This window comes from Panthera tigris, chromosome C1 (genome assembly GCF_018350195.1).
Source record: "Panthera tigris isolate Pti1 chromosome C1, P.tigris_Pti1_mat1.1, whole genome shotgun sequence".
NCBI lineage: Eukaryota > Metazoa > Chordata > Mammalia > Carnivora > Felidae > Panthera > Panthera tigris.
The window spans coordinates 176,435,106-176,454,625 of record NC_056667.1 but is presented as its reverse complement, the minus strand read 5'-3'; the positions used below and the strand labels follow the sequence as shown (position 1 = coordinate 176,454,625).

Genomic DNA, 19,520 nt, shown 5'->3' with positions numbered 1-19,520 from the left:
AACGTAATGAAGGTTAAATCAATTCATTAGGGTCTGATAGGATTCGTATTCCTGTAAGAGACACCAGACAGCTTGCCAGGCTGTTCCCCCCGGTGCACAGACCGAGCAAATGCCATGTGAAGAGAAGCAAGAAGGCAGCTGTCTGCGTTTAGCATTTAGCAGATTCTTCTCCTGCAGTAATGTGTGAAGGGCCAGGCAGAACACACAGTGGAGGCAGATGCCTGCAGAGGGTGCAGAAGGCAAATGCCTATGCCATCTTGTTATTTTACCTTTTACTTTTAATGGTAGATCAAGAAGGCATTTACTCCCACTGCTAAAACTTCATGTGAACGTGTTGAGGCCAGGGATGGCTGAGCTGCCGGAGTGAAAACACAGTGAACAATGGCCATGTCAAATGTGGAAGACAAGAATTCTGCATCATTGCCCCAGCTCAGGCACCTGTCTCCTCAGGCTTGGCTGGCACTTGCCAGACTCCTGCCCGATGGACAGCCTGAGATACAGAAGATGGTGTGGGGTGTAAACTTCCTCCTAGGTCGGCTAGAAATCTTGCATTGGTGAGTCCTTGGTATAGGACTGGGAAGATCTATCTAACCCTTAATAGGGGAGATACTCAAAATATCTAACACCAGGTAGATCAGTTGTAGACAACCAGAGCCACTGTATTAGAGCAGAGCCGTTACTCATCAGCCCTGGAGTGAGCTAACTGCTGATTCCACTGTCCACACTTGCTTCACAGGCAAAAGTCACATTTGTGGTCACAGCTAAATCACAGCAGCCTGTACATTTCATCAGAAGAGTATGTGTGCTGCCGTAAGAGCTACTCAGAGAACTTAGTCACTCAGGGGCTTGGGGATGCGAAGCCAGGTCTGAATCAGATACGTGTCCAGTTCATGCAAGTGTTGCTTTTATTTTATTCTTTAGTTTTTTAATGTTTTTATTTCTTTTTGAGAGAGGTGGGGGAGGGGCAGAGAGAGAGGGAATCCGAAACAGAATCCAGGATCTGAGCTGTCAGCACAGGGCCCGATGCAGGGCTTGAACCCATGAACCATGAGATCATGACCTGAGCTGAAGTCAGACGCTTAACTGACTGAGCCATCCAGGTGCCCCAAGTGTTGTTTTTGCTTTAAACCAAATGTTAGGAAACCAAAGAAATAATATCCACAGGTATTGTGCCAAACACGAATATATTATACAAACAAACTGGCATCCTATTTGCACATGTACTTCACCCAACGTTTCAAATATCACAAGGAACATATTTAGAGACATAAAATGCAGGAATAAGCCAAATATAAGACTTTGTTTATACTTTAGAAATTATGTAATGTGAAAAAATTATTTCTAGTAAATCCTGGCATAAATTGTGTAAGTTGAGAAACAGTGATAAGGGAAGTAGATGTAACAGAATGTAAAAGGTTCCAATCCAAATTGTTCAGGCAGCATACAATTCTCCCATGTACTTGAAGCACATACTTTGAGAAGAAACTCCTATATTTAGAATGCATCTATATGGTAGGGCAAACTAGAACTTTTTGAATTCTACAATTGGATTTTATATGTAAGTATCACTTCAGCCACAATGGCTCCTCAGTTGTGCAAATGCCATTTATGTAGCACATGCAGTATTCAGAACCCAGCTGAGAATCTGGAAAATGATCAAAGGCCTGTAATGATTAAGATAGGTCCATGTATTAAATGCCATTCATTTTACTTCCTAGGAGAAACCCACATTACTCAAAGTCTCTACACAATTTTCTAATAGGTGTGGATATTTGGTATTGGAACATGGCAAAGATTGCCAGTGGTTGGCCCCAACATCCTTTCTTCCATTTCAACTTAGTTGAACCTCAGGTTTGTTCGGGGAAGCCATGCACCCAGATAAAGACGATATTGCCCAGTCTTCTTACAACTATAAGTGTGCCAAGTCTTTGACCAATGAAATACAAGCGGAAATGTTTTGTAAGACATCCAGGAAGTATCCCATAAAGGTGAGACCCAGCTCTCTGACTTCCTGCCTGCAGTCTGCTGGCTGGAACCCTGATATGATGGCTGTAGGGGCCATCTGGAGCTGTGACAGTGAGAGCTATGCCCTGAGGATGTTGCAGTGGAGAGCTAGAAGGAGACTGAATCCCTAAGAAATTCAAGATGTGCTATGCTCATCTTGGATGGCCCATCTCTGGAATTCTTATGCGTGAGAACCTATCTTGTTTTAGCCACTGTTAGTTTTGTTCTAAATGTTAAACGCATCCAAGTTTATCCTAATAACTATGCTCAGAATAAATAAAAAATAATAAATTTTTAGTTTTGTGGTTGCTAAAGACAGACACATTTTACCTGGGAGAAGGAACATCTGAAAATTTGGTGTCTCCTAAAAGTGAAGGAGACACCAAAAAACAAAACAAAACAAACCAGAAAACAAACAAAAAATCAATAAACTCTATAATGGGTTTTCATGTAAATAGTTTTAAAGCATAGCATTCTAGCCATACCTATTGAAATAAATTGTCCTAGACCTCTTAGCTAGGCTCCAAGGGTATCAATATGCTATAGGAAATTAGAATCATCTGAATTAATAATACCTGGAGTCATCAAGAAAAGAATAAAATATATTTGGTATAAGAAATAGGAAATACCTTGGGCCACCTGGCTCAGTTGTTTAAGCTTCCAATTCTTGATTTCCACTCAGGTCCTGGTCTCATGGTTTGTGCATTTGAGCCCCGCATCTCTCTCTCTCTCTCTCTTTCTCTCTCTCTCTGCCTCTCCTCTGCTTGCACTCTCTCTCTCTGTCTCTCAAAATAAACAAATAAACACTAAAAAAAAGAAAAAAGAAAAAAGAAATATGAAATGCCATAGAAATATTTTAATTCTAAATAGTTTAGTGTTTTTTTTTTAATTTTGTTCACAAAAGAGGAAGGAAAAGTAGTAAGTTTTCTGAAAATTCTGCAATATGGAATAGCGGATTTTTCCAGGTTGCAAAATAAATGAGTTGTCACTGCGTAGGGTTCTGTCAGTTTGAACATTGTGCTGATTTTATTAAGAATTATTTTCTTGGAGCACGTGGGTGGCTTGGTCAGTCAAGTGTCTGACTTTGGCTCAGGTCATGATCTCGGGGTCAAACCCTGCGTCAGGCTCTGTGCGGACAGCTCAAGCCTGGAGCCTATTTCAGATTCTCTGTCTCCCTCTCTCTCTGCCCCTCCCCTCCTCACACTCTGTCTCTCTCTCTCTCTCAATCAAAAATAAAAATAAACTTAAAAAAAAGAATTATTTTCTTAAAATTCCCTTACATTTATGTGTTGTATTCATTTTATTTGGTCAGCATTCCAACTAGTTATACATTTTCCTCCACAAAATAAAAAAATTAAAACCAAAGAAAGCTACAAAATGATAGAGAACATAAAATCTCAATCTGGAGCCTTGGAGGTAACAAAATAAAGAAGCTACACCTTTCTTGCTCCCTTTATTTCCTGGAAAGTTTTAGGGCTCCTATTCAAATTGTGTGAATTCTCACCTGAGCAGTGCTGTACGCAGATGGGTGGGAAAAGAGCCAGCTCCTTCTGGCAAGGAGCAGGAGCAAGCCTACAGGCAATTTGATCTTTAAGCCAGACTTAGATAAATGAGAAACCTATTACAAACGGGAAATCTTCTGAGAACTTGCTGGCTATATGCCGTTCTCCAAACAGAGCAAAAGACAGCAGTGGTATAAACAATGGAAGCAAAAGGTTAAAGAACAAAAATATTCGAATAAAATCCCTTAATAGTGCCTCCACTCATGCAAAGTAATCAGAACTCTCCCCTCCGATGCCTCATCTTCCAGGAGATTGACGTCCCCACACATGCTCTGTTACCATCCCCAACTTCCAGGATTCCTTGGTTCTTTCATCAATTATCACAATCTTTTTTTCACTCAAGTTTTCAGCTGCACGAGGGCAAGGACTGTGTCTCTTAATCGCAGTTATAGCCCCATTACATGCCTAGCACAGGGCCTGGCAAATAGTAGGTACTCATTCAGATGTTGGATGGGTAGATGAATGGATGAGAGAAAGAAATTTGGAGAAAGGTATGATCAGGCACACAGGCAAAGGGAATTTAACTAAAAAGTTATCCTTAACTCCCGCTCCCTCCAACCTAACTTTGACTCTACAAAAAATTATGGGCTCATTAAGAGAAAAGAGAGAGAAAATGTAAAGAGGAAATAGAGGAAAATACCATGATAACGAGATGTAAATTAAACTATGGAAAAAGTTGACCAAATTGGTTCTTTAATATTTATCCTACACCCACACACACACTTCTAATACACACAGCTGTCCAACACAAGGCAGATATTGCCACAAAGAATGGTTCCTTTGAATAGATTATATAAATTAGAATTATCTAATTTATTTGCATATTATCAATAATATGCAAATTTATGCATGTCCCATCCTGAACCTGACAGTGAGCCCCAGAAGAAACTTTCCTAGGTGGTAGCACAAAGCCAACCACCTTTGAGGTGGATGAATTTGCATTTTATTCATCATTTTCCATCTGGCTCTTTAGTGCTCTGGTTGCTGAGTAATAACAAGCCTAGAAGCTGAGCAAGAAAAGCAAGAAAAAGAGGAAGAGGCCCAGTTTATCTAGAAATTGACTAATACACCTGTAAGAACATAGACAAAACCACTGCTTATAACTCATTTATAACAGCGCAGCAAAAATGGAGCCACAGAAAGAGATGAATGGAAGAATGATGTAATATGCAATAGACATCACTGCCGCTGGTCAGTGTCCGTGGTCCTCCTCTTCTAGACCCACAGAGGACTGCCTTACCATCTCCCTGTGCTGAACTTACATGTGGCCATGTGATCTTCTATAATCAACAAAATGTGCATGCAAGGGATACAGGTCACTCCTGGGTAAGGCATGTAAGAGCTGGTGCATGATTCTCCATGGTCTTCTCTCCTTGCACCAGCTTGCTGGGTGGCACTCCAAGTGACAGAGTCTCCACCAGCCTGGGTGCCAGAATGAGGTTATGTAGAGTACAGATCAGCAAACTATAGCCCCCAGGTTGGCTGCCTGCTTTCATAAATAAAGTTTTATTGGAATACAGCCATACCCATTTGTCTATGTATGCTTTCCAGTGACAATGGCAGAATTGAGTTGTTGGGACAGAGACTATATAGCCTGAAAGCCTAGAATGCTTACCAAATGGCCCTCTAAGCAAAACTATGCCAACTCTTGATACAGAACACTGAACCTCCACCCACATTTATTCGAGGAGGACATGTAGGTTGAAGGGAGAGACAGGCCTCTGTAATTTTAAAATAACAAGAATTGGGGGCTTATTTGTTACTCATATATAACCCAGGTTATTCTGACTGACACAAAACCCTCAAAAGAGAAAAACACTCAATTTGTGTGTATGTCATTAATAGAAATGTATTGTCTAAGCAAAGTACCTGGCACAGTGTGAGCACTTGAGTAGTAGGTTCTCATTTCTTTATTGAACATTCCCCACTGAAAAAGGAGACAGAACATTGATGTAATCACAAATGGACTACATGTCAGCTCCCTCAGAACACACTGCCTAAAAGTGGTGGCTTTTCAACAATTTTTAAAGGAAAGACGTTGGCATGGTAGTTATTAAGATGTTATTAGAAGTTATTAGAAGAGGCAGAGTGAAAGCAAAGGTGAGTCATGAGCTGTCAGAACCTGAGGCACGTAAAGAAAGAGGCAGAGTGGCCCCCTTTGATGTGCTGGCTCCTGGGATGCTGGAGCCTGGCTATACATTTGAAGCAGAGGTGAAAACATTGAACTGGACTCATTGGCTTCAGTGATGAAAATGATTTTAAGGTTTTGAACGATAAAAAGAAAGTTTCTTTTTTTTTTTTTTAATTCTCGAAGAAACAAAGGTAAGGGAATATTTGCTGAGTCTCTCATAATACCAACATTGAACACCATTCTAGCTCTTACAATGATCCAGGCACTGTTCTGAGCACCTGACACATTTCAGCTCTTATAATTAGCACAATCCTGTAAGTTGGATGTTATCATTATCTTTAGTTTACTGACAAAATGGTGAAGTACAGGGAAATTAGGTAGCTTGCCTGAAGTCAGCTATTAGCAAGAGGTGAAGCTGAATTGCAATGCAGATGTTCTGTACCCAGTGCAATGACTCTTAGCCATCTTGCGGCATGTCCAAAGGCTTTGCCACTGGACTTGAGACAGAGTATGAAGGCAAAGATTCGTTGCTAGGCTGCTGTGTTCACTAGGGTACTTTTGGCTCTCTGTATCAGAATGGCCAACTCGAACTGGCTTAAACAAAGAAGAAATTTATTACTTCATGTAATAGAAATCAAGAGGAGGGGCAGCTGCAGAACTGGTCAAGCCACTAGTTCATTGATGTCTCTTGCCTTCTGATTCTGTTCCCCACAGGATTGACTTCACATCAGATTAGTTGCTGTTATAGTCAGGGATGGCAACCAGTAGCAAAAGGTACGTATGTGCCCCTTTGTTGCCACCCAGATAGAAACAAATCCACCCACCCTCTTCATTCTTTCTGGGCCAAATTAGCTCCACATGGGGGTAGAGGCGAAAAGTGACCAGGGCAATGCCACCCACTGTTCGGTTTAGAAAAATTAGGGTTCTTGGAGTGAGAGAAGCAGTCAATTCTCCTGAGGCAATCTGGCTTCATGGCAAAAGTACTTAATACCTAAATCAAATTAGGGTTTGTTTAGGAAGGAGGATTGGGGTTGGAGGGGTAAACAACCAACAGTATCCACTAGCAGGTGTCAGCTGAAGTGCAACCATATTTGCCAATTTGACTGTCTCTGCCACCCTTTCCCTGGGGATCCTTCCACAGACTATACTGAGGTGGTAAAATTCATGCTCTCATTGCATCATGAGTTTGAACCTTAATCTTGCTATATGTTGATGGAGAAGCTGCTTAAACTCTTGAAAGGCCATCATTATATAGATGAACAATGACCAGACCATATATAAAAATAGAAGTCTGACCAACAGTCCGCAGCAAACAGCCCAGAAAGCCAACCTATTGCCTATAGTAACCGGTCCAGGAAGTCAGACCATTATCTCTAGCAAGCAGCTCACAAAACCAAATAATACCTCTGTAGCAATTGACTTCAAATGGCCAGGACTTGGTTGATATCTGACAACTTCCATAATTATTGCCCCCACTTCCAACTTAGAAAGAAAAACCAGAGAAAGCCAAATACGCTCCCATAATCAATCACATAGGATGATTGCTTCTAGTTAGCTTGTCCACAGCTTCCCTACGCCAACAGCCTTGAAGCAAGGCAGACCTGAAACCATCCCTTTTCTCCACTGAAAAGTTTTCCCACCCTTCTACTTGCCTTTGAGTCTCTGCCACACGCAAGTGATGCAGGCTGACTCCTTTGCTACAGCAAGTTCTGAATGAATAGCCTGTGCTTGTCCTCATTTGGGTCACCTTCATTTGTTTCCACACTCTCTATGCTAGAGTGTCTTCACCTATAAAGTGGGGATAATACGGGCGCCTGGGTGGTTCAGTCGGGTAAGCATCCAACTCTGGTTCAAGTCATGATCTCGTGGTTCCTGAGTTTGAGCCCCACATTGGGCTCTGTGCTCGCAGCTCAGAGCCTGGAACCTTCTTTGGATTCTGGGTCTCCCTCTCTCTTTTCCCCTCCCCCACTTGTGCTTTGTCTGTCTCTCTCTCTCTCTCAAAAATGAATAAACATTTAAAAAATTAAAAATATATATTTATAAAATGGGGATAATAAAATTACTGACTTCAAGGTGAAGATTAAATTGGATTATGTATCAAAGCCCTTAGCATGTTAATTCTTAAGGACTGGAAATTATCTCTTGAGAAATAACTGTTCATTTGACTATTTGGTGGATTCGTTTAAGAGGTCAAAGAAACTGCAGGGATCACCATAGGGCATGATTTAGCAAAGCCAAATGCCTTGTGGTCTAAGCAGAAAAGGTCCAGGATTACAGGGGTGTTTTCCTATGAGAAGCTTTTGCCATACATTTCACATGAAGTGTCCCACGAGTGAGTGTGTCTTTGTGTGTCTTCACTGACCTCCCCATGGGCTTCTCAGGACAGTGAGACTGGCCTGGATTGGGATGAACCAAAGATGCCCAGAAGATCGCATTGTTTGATAACTTCCAGTGCTCACACTATACCTTCCACACAGTAGGTTGATAGTAAACAGTTGTTAATGGACTTATTGAATAACAAGTGCCATTTACCACTGCTGGAAGTTTGAGAATTAATTTGACCTGCATGTGCAAACTATTTGCATGTAGTCGAAGAAGCCAGAATTTTAAGGATCTATGAAGGAAATACCTTCTTCGGTCCTCATAAATATTTCGCACCACAGAAGTTGTAATGCATTACCCTTGCTGAAAGGAAGACACGAAGAAATATGAAGAAAATGTAATGAGGAAGAGGAAGACACAAAGGGAGAAAGAGAGAGAAACACACACACAAGAGGATGAGATTTTTTTCTCATTTGTGTTATGAGACACATGAACAAGGAAGCGAGAGGCTCTCATGGGAAAATGTCAAAGGACAGGGTGGTATAAATATCTTATGGAGAAGGAGGAGAGAAAGGTGATTTATTCCCTTTATATTAATTAAGAAAACTTCTAAGTATTTGTTGTGTGCATACATCCACGTTGTAGGTTATTCTGAGTATAAGGAGTTAAATGCCTGAAAGAAAGGTTAAAAGAGCAAAGGTGACAGTAATTATGGTCGGGGCAAATTCAAGGTTACAGAGCCTTTATCCCTCAAAGACCTCTCCAATGTCAAAGAATGTGAGTAAGTTTAAGACAAAGTCATGTTAATCATACTGATTCAAAAAAAAATATAGTGAGACAGCTGCCTGAGGTAAGTGGGTCATAACTAGGATTTTTGAAAACGATTCATGGGGTCCCCCAGATTCATAGGGACCTCTTAGAGGGAAAATCTGAGAGGCACCCCACTCAGCCACAAGTCTGGACATTTGCAAATACGTGAGCAGCAGGGGACTGAGCGGGGAAACCACCACTTTGAAGGTGATCATTGTAGCCTCTGGTGGACACTGAAAGCTCAAAGAGATATCCTAAAAATTAGTCTTTGATCATCTATAAGAGAAAATCGTGAGGAATCAAAACAGCCCCATTTCCTTTAAGTGATAAAACAGTGAGAAACAATGGGCGGGCAGAGAACTCACTATAATCTTCCACTGTATGCCTTAAGCAAGAGGGATTTTTTTTAAAGCTCAGACCTGATGTTTCAACAATTTCCAAGCAGATGTTCCCTCTGTAGGCTAGGTTGTGTGCTCACTCACTGATTCTCCATTTGGCTCTATTACACTAATAACCCCACAGAGAGCCCTCCCTTTTCATGCACAGTGAAGCGGTGACTTCTCATTCTCCATCTCTCCAGGTGAAGTTGGATGCTGTTTAAAAATGCTCTTGACACCCAGGAATAGACCCACACAAATATACCTAACTGATTTTTGACAAAGGTGCAAAAGCAATTCAATAAAAGGCCGAAGAAGAAGAAGAAGAAGAAGAAGAAGAAGAGAAAGAAGCCTTGACCTAAACCTTACACTCTGTAAAAATTAACTCAAAATGGATTATAGACTTAAATGTGACATGTAAAACTATAAAACATTTAGAAAAAAACATAGTAGAGAGTGTTTGAGACCTAAGACTAGGTAAAGAGTTCTTAGATTCTGCACCAAAACACAATCCATAAAAGGAAATATCAATAAATCAGGCATGATAAAATTTAAAATTCTTGCTCTATGAGAGCCCATGTGAAAAGGATAGAAATGAAAGAAAGAAAAGATACAGACAAAGAAAATATTTGCAAATCACATACATAGCAAAGGACTAATACCTATCATGGGTCAAGAGTTCTCAAAACTCAAGAGTTAAAAAAATCCAATTGGAAAAGGGTCAAAAAGACACTAATAGACATTTCACCAAAGAAGATATATAGAAGGCAAATAAGTTCATGAAGATGTTCAACATCATTGGACATTCGGGAAGTGCACATTGGAACCACAAGTGAGATATCACACCCCTATCAGAATGACTAACATAAAAAAGTGATCATACCAGGGGCATCTTGGTTAAGCGTCTGACTTCAGCTCAGGTCATGATCTTACAGTGTGTGAGTTTGAGTCCTGCATCGAACTTTGTGCTGACAGCTCAGAGCCTGGACCTTGCTTCAGATTCTGTCTGCCCCTCCCGCACTCATTCTCTCTCTCTCTCTCTCTCTCTCTCTCTCTCTCTCTCTCAAAAATAAACAAACATTTAAAAAGTGTTTTAAAAACTGATAATACCAAATGCTGGGGAGAATGTGGGGAAACTGGGTAACTCATACACTGCTGTTGGGAATAAAAAATGATACAGCCACTTTGGAACACAGTTTGGAGGTTTCTTATGAAACAAAATATGCAACTGTCTTTTGATCCAGCAATTGTGCTACTGAAGTATTTATTTCAGAAAAATGAAAAACATGGTCACACAAAAACCTGTATAGAAAATATTCATAGCTTTACTTGTAACAGCCCAAACTATGAATCAACCCAGATGTCCCTCAATAGGTGAATGCTTAAACTGTGTTCCAGGGGCGCCTGGGTGGCTCAGTCGGTTGAGCCTCCGACTTCAGCTCAGGTCACGATCTCGTGGTCCGTGAGTTCGAGCCCCGCGTCGGGCTCTGGGCTGATGGCTCAGAGCCTGGAGCCTGCTTCCGATTCTGTGTCTCCCTCTCTCTCTGCCCCTCCCCCGTTCATGCTCTGTCTCTCTCTGTCTCAAAAATAAATAAATGTTAAAAAAAATAAATAAACTGTGTTCCATACACAACATGGAACACTGCTCAGGAATAAAAAGAAGCAGACTACTGTGATGGCGGTACCAACAGGGGTTGGGCTCTCTAGGGATTTATGCTGAGTGAAAACAGCAGATCCCACAAAGTTACATAGTGGACATTTATAGAACAATCTTTGAAATGACAAAACTTTAGAAATGGGACCAAATTAGTGGTTGCCCTAGATGAGAGACTGGGGAGACAAGGGAGGTGAGTGTGGTGATAAGAGAGCAATAACAGAAAGGATACTTTTGGTGTTGAAACTGTTCAGTCTCTTAACTGTGGTAGCCACAGACCTACACAGGTGATCAGATCGTATAGAACTTAACACACGCACACACACACACACGAGCAGAAGTAAAACTGGGAAAATCTGAATAAGATTGGTATTTTGTGTCAATGTTAATATTCTGGTTGTGATATTATATTATTTTATAATATAGTTAATAGTTTAGCAAAAGGTTACCATTGGGGGAAACTGGGTAAAGTGTACAAGGGATCTTTCTGCCTTATTTCTTATAATGGCATGTGAACTTATAATTACCTCAGTTCATATATATATATATATATATATATATATATATGTATACGTGTACACGATTGAGGTAGTAACAACCAAACTAACAATACATGACAGCCTCCTAAACCAGGCCATTTTAAAGGTAATTCTGAGGGGCACCTGGGTAGCACAATTGGCTAAGTGTCCAACTCTTGATTTTGGCTCAAGTCATGATCTCAGGGTAGTGAGATTGAGCCCTGTGTCTGGCTCCATGCTAAATGTGGAGCCTGCTTAAGATTTTCTCTCTCCCTCTCTCTCTCTCTGCCTTAGCCTGCTCTTGCTCTCTCTCTCTAAAAAGAAGAAGAAGAAGAAGAAGAAGAAGAAGAGGAAAGAAAGAAAGAAAGAAAGAAAGAAAGAAAGAAAGAAAGAAAGAGAAAAAAAAGGTAATTCTGACCATTCAAGATATTTGTATGTTCACTCTCAGGCTGTGTTCCTATCATACCCAAAGGAAAATGTTCTTTTCTTTTTTTAAATGGTTTATATTTTTTATCATAAGGGTACTATTTAATTGTAGAAAACATGAAAAAATATAGAAATGAAAGTAAGGAAAATAAAATAAAATCACTTCCATTCTCACCACTGACAATAACTTGAATAGTATGCCTTTCAGAGCTATGCCATAATACAATTTACTCTTGGTTTTTGCCATGTTTGTATCATAATTAATTCTTCCATGCATATACTTTTGTAAATATCCTTCATTTCTTATCATATATCCTTTTTAAAGGAATTTATATTTTATGAGTAACACCATTACTATACATATAAATATGATCAGGAGACTGTATCAAGGCCAGTACCCCAGTTATATCATGCTACAGCTTTGTATTTGTACATACACATACAAGATGGTTCATCTATCCTCGTGCATAGCACTCACGAGCATTCCTGCTCCTCGTTTTGGTTATCACTCTGCATCCGTGGTCATGTAGGAGGTCGGGCCCCCCAATATCTGTTCTAATCCCAGAGGCACCCAGGAATATCTCTAGTGCTGTTACTCAGATCGCTCCACTAAGGGTGTACATTCAAGGAGAGGCAGAGAATCCTTCAATATCTATTTAAGACTTGGAGATTGTCCCTCCTGGACTTCTGTGGGCTTTCCCACACCTCTCAGCTCTGAGAAACATGTGCATTCAACAAACTTCCTTACTATAAAAGGAAGGGGAGAGAAAGCCAAAAAAGCACTTGCAGAGGGTTCAATTCTGCAGCCCCTGCTCAGTCTCCATTAGTGGGGAAAGTCTTATTTTTTTGGCTCCGTTTGTGCAAGTCCGTAATGGATTTTCCTGGGCAGGAGGTCATAGACCTGACATTTCAGAAAGCCTCCAAAGAAGAATTCACTGGAAAGAACACCCTGCATAACTCAAGCGACAACAAAAAGAGTGCATGATTATATATTTCTCAGTCTTCAGCATGATGGTGCCACAGAAGGGCAATAGTCTTTCTCAGACTAAAAGAGGTAAAATAGGAAACTCTGCATGCACAAAAGCAAGTGTGCTATTCCTTCCATTGAAGGAGAGGTTTTTAGCATCTAGCGTAGCACCTGGCAGGCCCTGGAAGCGAGAATCCTTTCGGTGGAAAATCCTTTCTAGTTGAAATGCTTTACTTGCACTGCTAATGTGACAGCCTTGTCTGGAAACTACCTAGGTTTTTTTTTCCCCCCACACTTCACTGAATTGCACTTCATCTGTATTTTTCCTGCTGCATATCAATGGATCCTTCTGTGGTGGAGAGGGATGGAAGGAGAAGAGAGCTGACAGATTGAAGAGATGCTGTTTTCTTTCCTGTCTGTAGCTGTCTTCTCATTCAGGGTTTGATTCTCTATGAAATCAGAAGTGAAACTCTGCCCTTGGCAAAAAGGAGCCAAAACTCTCGCCAGGATACACCGTGGTTGGCATCCACTGGTGGAAATTCAAGGCCAGCTCATCAGTTTCCTCCCACAGAACCAGGGCAGATATTCAAACAGATTGGTGCCAGGCTAATTTCAGACATGATAGGAAACAGATTTGAGCAAGCCAGAATTTTTTTTTTTTTAATTTTCTTAGACGAGAAATAAAAACAAAAAGTTAGGATGTTATTGGGAGCACAATGAGAGGAGACCAGTACATCTAGGGTAGCTTCAGTTACTCTAGAAATAGAGGCTGTCAGAAGAAAGAGTTCAGGTCTTTATACTGTCAGTGCTCATGTCAGGAGGGCACCAAAGTCAATGTATCCACCAACGGGAAAGCAAGCAGATTTGCTAAGAATAGGGCTATTTTCAAGGAACAAGGGGTTTCTGCTCAAGGAGCATATTTTTCCTTCGTGACAGCTATGAATGCTGCCTCCATCGCTGTGCTAAAGAGGGCAGAAAGGGCAGCATGCTGTGTTTCCATTTGGGTGTGAACACAAGATCACAGGAAGAAGACCTCTGCACCAATCTTTCAGAGTTGTTTAACACAAACACTTTACAGACAGTCCCTGACTTACAATGGTTTGACTTAGATTTTTCTGGTGCAAAAGTAAAACACATTCAGTAGAAAACCGTACTTCGAATTTCGAATTTGACCTTGTCCCAGGCTAGTGATATGTGGTACGATACTCTTGGGCAGCACCATGAGCCATAGCTCTTGGTCAGCCCTGCGATCATGGGGGTAACAACCCATATGCATAAGACCCTTCTGTACCCAGACAACCATTCTGTTGTTCACTTTCAGTACAGTATTCAACGCATTACGTGGGATATTCCACACTTTATTATAAAATAGGCTTTGTGTTAGGTGATTTTGCCCAACTATAGGCTAATGTAAGTGCTCTGAACACATTTAAGGTGGGCAAGGCTAAGCTATGACATTGGGTTCGTTAGGTATATTAAATGCATTTTCGACTTAACGATATTTTCAACTTATGACAGGTTTATTGAGATGTAAACCCATTGTGAGTCGAGGAAATCTGTAGAATTAAAGAAAGGCGATAACTCTATCTGACACACTCACCTCTGTTTATTGCACTTCCCCTCTGTATCATATTCTTTTTCACTTCCAAAGACCAGGGCTTGCTTCCGGAAATGTAGATTCTCATAAAGTTCACTTTGATTCAACAACAATTCTGGCTAGTATTGTTTTCAAATTTTGTGTTCCAAAACCAACAATATTGCTTCAAAATTACATGACATCTTTTCTTGAATGTTCTTAAAATAGCTTCTAGACATTACCTCATGAAACCAACACCATCAAAAATCGTTGATAAAGGCAAAAGTGGGGGTACCAACAACTCTCCCCCTTCACCTGCCTCATGACATTGTGGACTGAAGCCTGAGATGGAGGTGGGCAGTCTCTTTTTTCCATTTTCCACGTGACTTGAAAGTGTCACCTAAGCGTTCTAAAGCTCATGCTTCTCATCTGAAAAATACGGCGGCTGAGCCAAATGATTATCCCAGAACTTTCCAGTCCTGTGAGTCTGTAAAATTTTGAAAAGAGGAAAGGTTCTCATTAAGAGAAGTTGAACACTGACTTGCTATACCATTAAGGAGAGGGTTTAACTTGGGGTGCCTGGGTGGCTCAGTCAGTTAAGCATCTGACTCGATTTTGGCTCAGGTCATGATCTCACAGTTAATGAGTTCCAGCCCTGCGTCAGGCTCTGCACTGACAGCATGGAGCCTGCTTGAGACCCTCTCTCTCCCTCTCTCTCTCCCCCTCCCCTGCATGCACATGCTCTCCCTCTCTCTTAAAATAAATAAATACACTTTAAAAACAAAGGGGGTTTTAACTTTAAAATCAAGCTTTATTTCCTTGAAGGGAAAATGAATATACTAGGCCCGGTTTATGTGCCACCCAGATCCACTCATTCTCACCTATTTTCCAGAGCTTGGCTTTGGAAGGCCCACCAGGAAGGCCTAGCAGCCTCCTGCCCATTCTTGCAGCCTTAAGGCCTGGTAGCTGATGCTGGAGTCATCACCACAAGCTGAGAAGCTTTAACAGACACAGCTAACTGAGGAAGACAGACACTGTGACCACACACTGCCTGGATTGGGCCTTTGGAAGCTCCAGTGGCTTCCTGGAGGCGGTATTGATGCCACTTGACTTGGGGGGAAATTGACACAATGGATGAATTCTGACCAATGGGAGACAAGAAACGAGAGACCATCTGTGCTTAAGTTGTTTGCCCTCCTCCTGCTCTCCGCCCCCCCCCCCCCAGACTGTTCCAAATGCAAATACTTTTGTATAGTACCTCTGGAGATGTCTGCTCAAGACTGAGCAACTAATGTGTTTGCAGTGAAGCTCTGCCTAGCTTGATCATGAACTTCCCTGTGATGACTCTTCCTCCTTCCCTGCATTATTTCTCTTCTTCCCCTGGGATTTCGGCCGAGTGTTAACATAACAACATTTTGCCTCAGGTCCTGTTTTCTAAGGAATCCAGGCCAAGACAGTGGTACACAGAGTGCCCTTAGAAAGCAGACCTTCAGGATAGAATTCTGGGCCCCCATATATGGTGGTAAACTGGGCATCACTCATCCCTGGAATGCACTGATGTCACAGTTGCTAAAATGTTCACCTGGGTTTAATTGGCAAGATATTGGTACGTCACGTGGCTGCTGTCCTTCATCAGTAAAGGAGAAATGATAATTATAAGGATTGTCTTGTGGGATGGCTGCTTTTGATGGCACTGGAAGATTTGCAAAAAAGGAATTAACAGGCTCAGAGAAGCTAATTGCCCACTTAAAGCATGCTGTGAAAGCCAAAGGGCTTCTACGCAGCTTGTCTCCTGCAGATGCAAGAAAGACAAGGAAGAAAATCATGTCCAGGATCACATGTTCTGGGTGGCAAACCTACAAAGGAGACAAAATGCACAGCCTCCAAACGCTCCCATGTCAAAGTGAGAGCCCTAATAGGGAAGGAGCAGGAGACTGAGACCTGGAATGAGCGCATATGAGTAGACAAGCCTGATCATTGTGAAGGTCCAAGAGTCCTGGCCCCTCCCGGCTAGCAGAAACAGCCCTTTCTCCTTCCCCAGAAGAGAAGGACTTCTACTTGTCCTGAGACATTTCAGCGATCTCATCTGAAGTCTTATATGAGGACACTTGTGCTCCTCAAGATCTGCCCCGTTGGCCAGGGGAATGCCTTGATCCACACGGACTGCCGGTGATGGAAGATCAGGACGTTCCCAGCAGTGAGATGGATAGACAACCCGCTAGAATGTCGGATTCTCTCTCTCATTTTATCTAACTATATTTATGTACAGAGGAAGGGCCAATTTCCATGTTGCCCAGAGGAAGAAGGGACCTGTGGCAAGTTCAGGCTGCAGTGAAAGCTGTCCTGCCACTCAAGCCATATGACTCATCTGGTTTGAAAGTTCTAAAGGTGTCTGTGGGTAAGAATATTGTATATAACTTCTTAAAAGTCTCATTAGAAGAATCATAAAACAGATACTTAAAGATTTGGGAGTAAAGGCCATATCTTTTGTGGGAGAGAACAAGTCCCTACTTAGATAGCATGACAGTTTTCACAAATAAAAATTTAGTCCTCATCATGGAATACCAAATGACTATGAAATAGAGCTGCCCATTGTGAGCTGAGTGTTATCAGATCCACCAAGTCTAAGGCCACATGGGTATGACAGTAGTCCATTCCAAAATGGAAGGGGTACATTCAGGATTAGACTGAAGTCAGTCCAGAACTCCTGAGTAAATTATATAGACAAGCGGCCCAGGTTCGTTTCCCCTAACTCTGTTGTACCATTACCTTTCCTTTAATCTACATCTATGGCATCACTGGGGATTCCCTGTGGCCAACTGACAGAGGTAGGAAGGACTTGGATATGGTTCACAAATATGTAGGTGTAATATGTTGGTCCTAGCCAGGACTGAGCCACTACCGTACAAAAGCCCTCCTCGAGACTGCCCCAGAAGGCAAGTGGTTAAAAGAAATCTTCCCACTGGGCAGATTTAAGAGCAATACACGTGATTATCCATTTCATATTGAAGGAGAAGTAGCCTGGGGAAAGGATATATCCTGACTCCTGATCAGTGGGAAATGATTTGATAAGATGATCAGTACTTACGAGGAACAAGGCACAGAGACATGAGACAAGAATGGCCAGCAGAAATGTATGTACATAGGCTAATGGGAGTGAACACAGTACATGCAGATCTTTTATCACATATTAAAACCTACTAGAGATCAACTATCTTGTACAAAGCTTTCAACAACCAAGTAGACAATGAATTGGTCAGCTGCTTATTGAGTCATCTAGTGCTTTTGTTTGCCATGGGGCCATGAAGCCATGGTGCCACAGATGGAAACTAAGCATGGATCAAAACCCATGGGCTCCCTCTCACTAAGGCAGATCTAGCTCCTGCTGCTACTGAATTCTCTACTTCCAGGATCAGAGAATGACGTTGAGCATTTGACACGGCCTCAGTCTTGGAAAGACCTGCCAGTCAGCTAGTAGCAGGTCAGTTACATCAGATCCCTTAGTAAAATCAGTGATTCATACTTACCTTAAATGATACTCTGGAGACAGGTTTGCCTTCCTGCCCACAGTAACTCTGCAAACACTACCATCTAAGGACCTACAAAATGTCTGACCTACTCACAGAAAAATGACATTTGCTCAGAGTAAAGGACTTATTTTACAGCAAAGGAAGTGTAATACCAGGCTCATGACTGTGTAGTTCACTAGTTTTAGCGTGTATTTCATCGCTCAGAAGCATCCACCTTGATAGAATAGTGGAATGGCCTGTAGAAGTCTCAGCTAAGGTACCAGCAAAGGGACAACACCTTGTGGGCTTGGGGTATAGTCCTTCCTGGTGTAATTGATCAGATAGATACATAGATGATAGACAGATAGATAGATAGATAGATTGTCAACCCATATGAAATAGGATTAACTCTGTTTCACCACAAATCCAAGTGACTCACAGATACAATTGCAGAATTTGAGACTCTCATCTCCACAAACTTAGTCTCTGCTAGTTTAGAGGTCTTAGATCTCAGGGCAGGAACTCTTCTGCCATAAGTTTCACTGAACTGGGGGCTACAACTGCCATCTGGCCACTTTGGGCTCCCTATGTCAGTGAACCTACAGGCAACAAAAGGAGTTCCTGTGCTGGAAGGCATGATCGATGATGATTCCCTTGAAGAATGAGGGCTGCTGCTACACGCAGGTGTGTCTATCTAGAACCCAGGGGATTCCCTGGGGCTTCTCTTGGTCTTCTCTTATTACTGAGTCTAATAATCTCTATTAACGGAAGTTGCATCAAGAATGATTAAATAAGACTAACAACTCAGGGCTGAAACCCCTCAGGGGTGAAGGTCTCTGTCACCACATGGGGCACGCAACTGAGCCAGATCAAAATGTTTGTCAAAGATAAGGAAAATCTAGAATGGGTGTTAAGGACACCGTGACTCACCAGTATCTGTGCTGCCCTGGGATCAGCTGCAGCCGCAAAGGCTGTAGCTTGATTTGCTAACCTTCGTTAAGCCTTTTAAGGGATTGCAATGGGCCATTACCTTAAAGACCTGAACTTGTATTTTTTTCCTTATGGGAAAAGTAAGAACTTATTATCATATGGTTAATAAAGTCAGGATATCAGATCTGAGCAGCCCAAGAAAAGGATCATGACAGCCTCTCCTTCCCTCTTCTTTGGGCTGCGTGTGAAATGACAGCTACCCTGTTGCCATCATCACTCACACCCTCAGACTCTGTCACAATGCTTACCGTCATCGAGGGAAGAATCAAGGTGTTTCTATGAAACCAGTCCAAACAGTATTTCATGGTAAAGCATAACTAGGGAAGCACAGATCAGGGGAGGGTGAATACGGGCAGCTGGGAGTAATTCAAGAGCCAGTTCTTGATTCCAACGATGGTTCTAAGAAAAGCAAGAAGAGCCTGCACGTGCTGCCCTGAAGGTATAAACTGGCTCAAAGTCTGGAACGTCCTTGATGTGCAGTGGGGCAGATGCTTGCTCACCAAGTTTTCTCCAAGAAATGCAGTCACTGAGGGAAGAACAGACCTCTTGTTAACAAGATCAGCTGCCTTAGAACCAGGAGGCAGAATAAAGAAAATGAGAAGACCGTTGCACAGTTTGTGTTAAATAAGAACTCAAATGTTTTGTGTGGATATGCATATACACAGAGCCGCACC

At 41.8% G+C, this 19,520-nt stretch overlaps 1 long non-coding RNA gene across 1 annotated transcript in view; it reads right to left on the bottom strand.

Moving 5' to 3' along the window:
- Positions 1 to 14,377: 14,377 nt before the first annotated feature.
- The window catches only part of LOC122240984, a 29,372-nt gene continuing 24,229 nt past the window's right edge, over positions 14,378 to 19,520 (bottom strand). The window contains exons 5-7 of the long non-coding RNA XR_006220858.1: positions 19,095 to 19,372; positions 15,229 to 15,488; positions 14,378 to 14,834 (exon numbers count right to left, since the gene is read on the bottom strand). This is a non-coding gene — a long non-coding RNA (uncharacterized LOC122240984). The remainder of the gene's footprint in view (positions 14,835 to 15,228; positions 15,489 to 19,094; positions 19,373 to 19,520) is intronic.